A 6,984-nucleotide genomic window follows, 5' to 3' on the forward strand; every position below is an offset into this window, starting at 1 on the left:
ACCCTTATGGCAGAAAGTGAAGAGGAACTAAAAAGCCTCTTGATGAAAGTGAAAGAGGAGAGTGAAAAAGTTGGCTTAAAGCTCAGCATTCAGAAAAGGAAGATCATGGCATCTGGTCCCATCACTTCATGGGAAATAGATGGGGAAACAGTGGAAACAGTGTCAGACTTTATTTTGGGGGCTCCAAAATCCCTGCAGATGGTGATTGCAGCCATGAAATTAAAAGACACTTACTCCTTGGAAGAAAAGTTATGACCAACCTAGATAGTATATTCAAAAGCAGAGACATTACTTTGCCAACTAAGGTCCATCTAGTCAAGGCTATAGTTTTTCCAGTGGTCATGTATGGATGTGAGAGCTGGACTGTGAAGAAGGCTGAGCACCTAAAAACTGATTCTTTTGAACTGTGGTGTTGGAGAAGACTCTTGAGAGTCCCTTGGGCTGCAAGGAGATCCAACCAGTCCATTCTGAAGGAGATCAACCCTGGGATTTCTTTGGAAGGAATGATGCTAAAGCTGAAACTCCAGTACTTTGGCCACCTCGTGAGAAGAGTTGACTCACTGGAAAAGACTCTGATGCTGGGAGGGATTGGGGGCAGGAGGAGAAGGGGACAACTAAGGATGAGATGGCTAGATGGCATCACAGACTCGATGGACGTGAGTCTGAGTGAACTCCGGGAGTTGGTGATGGACAGGGAGGCCTGCTGTGCTGCAATTCATGGGGTCACAAAGAGTTGGACATGACTGAGCGACTGAACTGAACTGAACTTAGTTCCTTTTCACTTTCTGCCATAAGGGTGGTGTCATCTACATATCTGAGATTATTGCTATTTCTCCCAGCAATCTTGATTCCAGCTTGTGCTTCCTCCAGCCCAGTGTTTCTCATGATGTACTCTGCATATAAATTAAATAAGTAAGGTTAGTAACTTTACTAGAGTCCCGGAAATAAATCATTGTTCTTGCTTCCTCCAGCCCAGTGTTTCTCATGATATACTCTGCATATAAATTAAATAAAATAAGTTAAATAAATAAGGTTAGTAACTTTACTAGAGTTTCAGGAAATAAATCATTGTTTTAGCTTCTGAAAGAAAGTAGCATACAGGGAATGTGACCATTCCTACACAGTAAAGGTATAAGACAGGCTGCTTGTTTCCATCATCAGAGTCTATCTCCATTTTTTCATATATCATGATGTTCAATAAGAGATGCTATCAGAGTAGCTTATAAAAGTTTAGACTTAGAACATTTTAGAGGTACATGCAGTCAATGAAAGAGTATAGAACATGTCATTAATTTAATACTACACCACTCTGTTACCAAAGTAATAATTAATGCATTTGAGCAATCATATAAAAGCTGCCTGTCCTATCTGAATGAGTCTATTTAGACGTTTTATTTTAATGTCTCATAATGTGACTCTATTTATATTATATATCTGCATTTATAGGAAATATTAAAATAACTTGAAAAACAGTGAAGTAAAATCATTTTACATTCTTGGGGGAAAAAAAAAGTGATACCTAGGATATAAGACCACACGACTACATTGTGGCATATAACCACCACCACCCCCCCACCCCCCCACCCCCCCCCAACAGCCAGGAAAAAAAAAAAAAAAGGAAGTCAGAATCTCTAAGTATTTATAACTCATTCAAGGACAAAGGAGAAAGAAAATGCCTTGCCAGATTCATTAGCTTTTCAGGTATGTAGCTTTTCACTACATATGATTCAGAAATTGCTTCCGTGTTGTGCTAAATTAGTTATGTAGAGTGATATAAAATGTCAAGATTAAACCATTTAAAATTATTTCTGTCAATTTTTATTTCCATGTTTATCTCATGGTAAAAAACAAAACAACAGCAACAAAAAAAACATTTATTCCCTAATATGCTAAAGTAGTATTTATATGCATTATTCTTATTAAATTTCAATATTTATTTATGAATGCATATTTTCCACACTAAACATTTCTGAATTGAATTTTTTTTTATAAGAATGCATTATTTCATGACTTCATTTTCAACCTTCTCTCAATCTGGATAATCCCATGGACAGAGGAGCCTTGTGGGCTACAGTCCATAGAGTCACAAACAGTGGGACGTGATTAAAGTGACTGAATACACACTCATGCACGCAAGATAAAATAAAGCTTTGACCAAACTACATAGATTCTTTTCATCTTGTGACTGTATTCCCAGTCAGTCTCTTTACATAGGGAAAATTATATGCATCGACTCTGTGCATTTTTTAAAATGTTACTTCTCACTAATGTAAAATAAAAGCATGTATCTTTTCTTTTCTCATGGGCTTAAAACTAAACAGAAGCTTATGTTACAAGTGATTTAACATAAGAAATATATTTTGATTCAAGAGAGTGTTCATGAATATTGGTAATAATGCAGTAATTATCTTGATAATTCCAACAACCTAGCACCATATTCCTGTGGAGAAAATTGTCTACTCCTAAAATCTACAAATAGTTGAAGTTTATTGGTGAGTAATATATGCCAAGTGAAGTGAAAAACTTGAAAGGCTATTTTTTGTGTGTGTGTGTGATGCTTTCATTATAGTAACAATACTGAACAAATGTAAAAGTAATTCCTAAAACTGAAGTCAGTTATTAACATCTGGATGACTGTGGCAACATAGTGATAACATGTGACTTGGCAGATCACAAGGAATGGGAAAAATGAAAATTTTAGTTAAAATGTATACATTTTAATGAGAACTATGAATATATCAGTATTTTATATTAAAGCTTAATATGGTTTTAACTAAAATGGCCTTTAATGGTATGGAACATCACATGATTTTTCTTAGAATTAAATAAAATAACAAACCAATAGGGAAATATATTAGTTTTTATATAAGCAATCCTTGGAATATTACACTTGGAGGACACCTAATCCTAGTGAATTCATTCCTCTGAAGTAGCTACATCCTGTTAGTACAGCAGTATTCAGTAGGTTTTTTGAGGGAATAGGCTCTCAATACTATGCATACCTATTTGAAATCTCCTTCAAATTTGAGCATCATAGAAAAGTTTACAAAAAATCAGATATGGAACCCTGCAGTCAATGGCTTCCACACACTAGTCTCTATATTTCAGCTGTTTTAATTTTGACATTTAAATAACTTTATCTCATCTGCCAACTCTATAGTTACACTTTTTTCATCAATGTTTAGTTCTGTTAATTTTTCCAAGTGATTTAGTAAACATGAAATATAATAAAGAGTAAAATAGGAAAAAAAGTTCAATATCAACAGTAAATTTGAAAAGTATTGAATTATTCAGGGTTCACCAAAGAAACACCATATTTGCATGTATATCTGAGTGTATGTGTACTCACAATAGAGAGGCTGACAAGTTCTAAGATCTGCAGTTAGCAAGCTAAATATCTAGGAGAGCTAGTGGGAATTCCAGTCCTGATAAGCTTGAAATCCAGAAAAAAAAAAAAAAAAAAAGTTTTAGTTAGAATTCAAAGGCCAGGAGAGATTCAGTTTCAGATAAAAGCAGAAGGGATTTTCTCTTACTTGCAGAAGGATCAACCTTCTTGCATTTGTTTGTTTGTTTGTTTTGATCAGGCCTTCAGCAGATGGATGGGTCCCATCTGCCTAAGGGAGGGCAACCTATTTTACCTCAGTTCAGTTCAGTTCAGTCGCTCAGTCGTGTCTGACTCTTTGTGATCCCATGAATCGCAGCAAACCAGGCCTCCCTGTCCATCACCAACTCCCAGAGTTCACTCAAACTCATGTCCATTGAGTCAGTGATGCCATCTAGTCATCTCATCCTCTGTCGTCCCCTTCTCCTCCTGCCCCCAATCCCTCCCAGCATCAGAGTCTTTTCCAGTGAGTCAACTCTTTGCATGAGGTGGCCAAAGTACTGGAGTTTCAGCTTTAGCATCATTCCTTCCAAAGAAATCCCAGGGCTGATCTCCTTCAGAATGGACTGGTTGGATCTCCTTGCAGTCCAAGGGACTCTCAAGAGTCTTCTCCAACACCACAGTCCAAAAGCATCAATTCTTCAGCCCTCAGCTTTCTTCACAGCCAAACTCTCACATCCATACATAACCACTGGAAAAACCATAGCTTTGTCTAGACGGACCTTTGTTTGCAAAGTAATGTCTCTGCTTTTCAATATGCTATCTAGATTGGGCATAACTTTTCTTCCAAGGAGTAAGTGTCTTCTAATTTCATGGCTACAGTCACCATCTGCAGTGATTTTGGAGCCCCAAAAAATAAAGTCTGACACCGTTTCCATTGTTTCCTCATCTATTTCCCATGAAGTGATGGGACCAGATGCCATGATCTTAGTTTTCTGAGTTTTAAGCCAACTTTTTCGCTCTCCACTTTCACTTTCATCAAGAAGCTTTTTAGCTCCTCTTCACTTTCTGCCATAAGGGTGGTGTCATCTGCATATCTGAGGTTATTGATATTTCTCCTGACAATCTTGATTCCAGCTTGCATTTCTTCCAGCCCAGCGTTTCTCATGATGTACTCTGCATATAAGTTAAATAAGCAGGGTGACAATATATAGCCTTGATGCACTCCTTTTCCTATTTGGAACCAGTCTGTTGTTCCATGTCCAGTTCTAACTATTGCTTCCTGAGCTGCATATAGGTTTCTCAAGAGGCAGGTCAGGTGACCTGGTATTCCCATCTCTTTCAGAATTTTCCACAGTTCATTGTGAGCCACACTGTTAAAGGCTTTGGCATAGTCAATAAAGCAGAAATATATGTGTTTCTGGGACTCTCTTGCTTTTTCCATGATCCAGCAGATGTTGGCAATTTGATTTCTGGTTCCTCTGTCTTTTCTAAAACCCACTTGAACTTCTGGAAGTTCATGGTTCATGTATTGCTGAAGCCCGGATTGGAGAATTTTGAACATTACTTTACTTAGTCTGATCCAAATGCTAATCTCATGTAAAACACCTTCATAGACACATTCAGAATAATACATTGCCAAATATCTGTGCATTCTTGTGTCCCCATTAAATTGAAAAATAACATTAAGCATCATAGTTACACAGTAATAAATTTAAAATGTGTGTATGTTTGCCTTCTAATTACAAAATAATAAGCTTTTTAAAATATAAACACCACAAAATAGGGCAAAGAACTAATTGTGCATAAATCAATTGAGGTACAGGATATAGGTAAAAATGTGAATAGTGTGACTAATGTAAGTGAGCAAAGGAATTTTTTTAATGGATACTTGTATTTAGCAGGGATTTGAAGCATAATTTAGCAGACAATCCTAATGAAAGGGTAAGCACTAGGGTGAGTTCAACACATGCACTAAGAAGCAGCAGGATATAGATGTATCTTCTGGTCCATAGTCTGCTATGGTCGTGCTATAGGGAAGGACGGATCCCCATTCAAAATTTGTTTCAGGTTTTGAGACTGTTGACATTTCACACATACCTACAGCCAAGTCATCTTGATATATGGCAGAAAGCAACACAATATTGTAAAGCAATTATCTTGCAATTAAAAATAAATTAATTTTTAAAAAGAAAGTATGCAAACTTTTGTTACTCATATAATGAGGCTCCTGATAAGGGAGCTCTCAAGCTGGTTTTAATATGGCTTAAGTGTGTAAGAATGGGAGACTGGTTTGAGGTTTCTATAATGTTTTGCATGTAGGACTGTGCTACATTCCCATGCTATGCAAACGGCATGAGTGGTTTAAAACTGCCACTTGTGTCAAAGAAAAGAGACTCCAGATCTTCTTATCAGCTTGTCCAGATGTGAGACAAAGGGGGAGCTGGAGAGATGAAGTTTAAAAACTCTCAGCAGTCAAATATCAAAAGCATGATTTGATTCCATTGTCTCTGATCAAATTGTGTATTTCACAATGCTCTCCAAAGAGGTTATGGTTACTGAGATTGTTACTGATATGTTTCCTTCCCTATACTAGCTAACAACCAGAGATTATGATCTATATTCATTGATTCTGTTAATAAACAATTGAGTGACTACCGCATGCAAGAAAGTGCTCTAGTCTAGGCACTTCAAGTCACTGAACCACACTCAGAGTCTTAGTGAATGAAAGGGAACATGAAGGAGGTTGGTGGCTGACAGCAATGCAAAGCACTAGAGCCCCTGATTGAAGACAGGAGGAGTAGGGGGCAACAGAGGATGAGAAAGTTGGATGGCAACACCTACTTGACAGACATGATTTTGAGCAAGCCCTGGGAGTTGGTGATGGGGAGGGAAGCTTGGCATGCTTCATCCATGGAGTCACAAAGAGTCAGACACAACTGAGCCAGTAATCTGATTCTACTGAGAGATCTTGTTGTGATTCCTTAGAAGGGCCCCTTTCTTTGTAAGCATCAATCTCTGAATATGTCCTATGATTTTCTTTTCTGCTTTTAAATATTTTTATTCTGGTTAACTCAGTGTTGGTAAATTTTTAATTCACAGAATGTTATTTCACTGAAGACATGGTAAATATAGCCATCAATCTTATCAAAACTAGAATGCAATAATTCAATTCAGTTCAGTTTAGTCGCTCAGTCGCGTGAGTCGGTGATGCCATCCAGGCATCTCATCCTCTGTCGTCCCCTTCTCCTCCTGCCCCCAATCCCTCCCAGCATCAGAGTCTTTTCCAATGAGTCAACTCTTCACTTGAGGTGGCCAAAGTACTGGAGTTTCAGCTTTAGCATCATTCCTTCCAAAGAAATCCCAGGGCTGCTCTCCTTCAGAATGGAGTGGGTGGATCTCCTTTCAGTCCAAGGGACTCTCAAGAGTCTTCTCCAACACCACAGTTCAAAAGCATCAATTCTTTGGTGCTCAGCCTTCTTCACAGTCCAGCTCTCACATCCATACATGACCACTGGAAAAACTATAGCCTTGACTAGACGGACCTTTCTTGGCAAAGTAATGTCTCTGCTTTTGAATATGCTATCTAGGTTGGTCATAACTTTCCTTCCAAGGAGTAAGCGTCTTTTAATTTCATGGCTGCAGCCACCATCTGCAGTGAT

Source organism: Capricornis sumatraensis, chromosome 18 (genome assembly GCF_032405125.1).
Source record: "Capricornis sumatraensis isolate serow.1 chromosome 18, serow.2, whole genome shotgun sequence".
Classification (NCBI taxonomy): domain Eukaryota; kingdom Metazoa; phylum Chordata; class Mammalia; order Artiodactyla; family Bovidae; genus Capricornis; species Capricornis sumatraensis.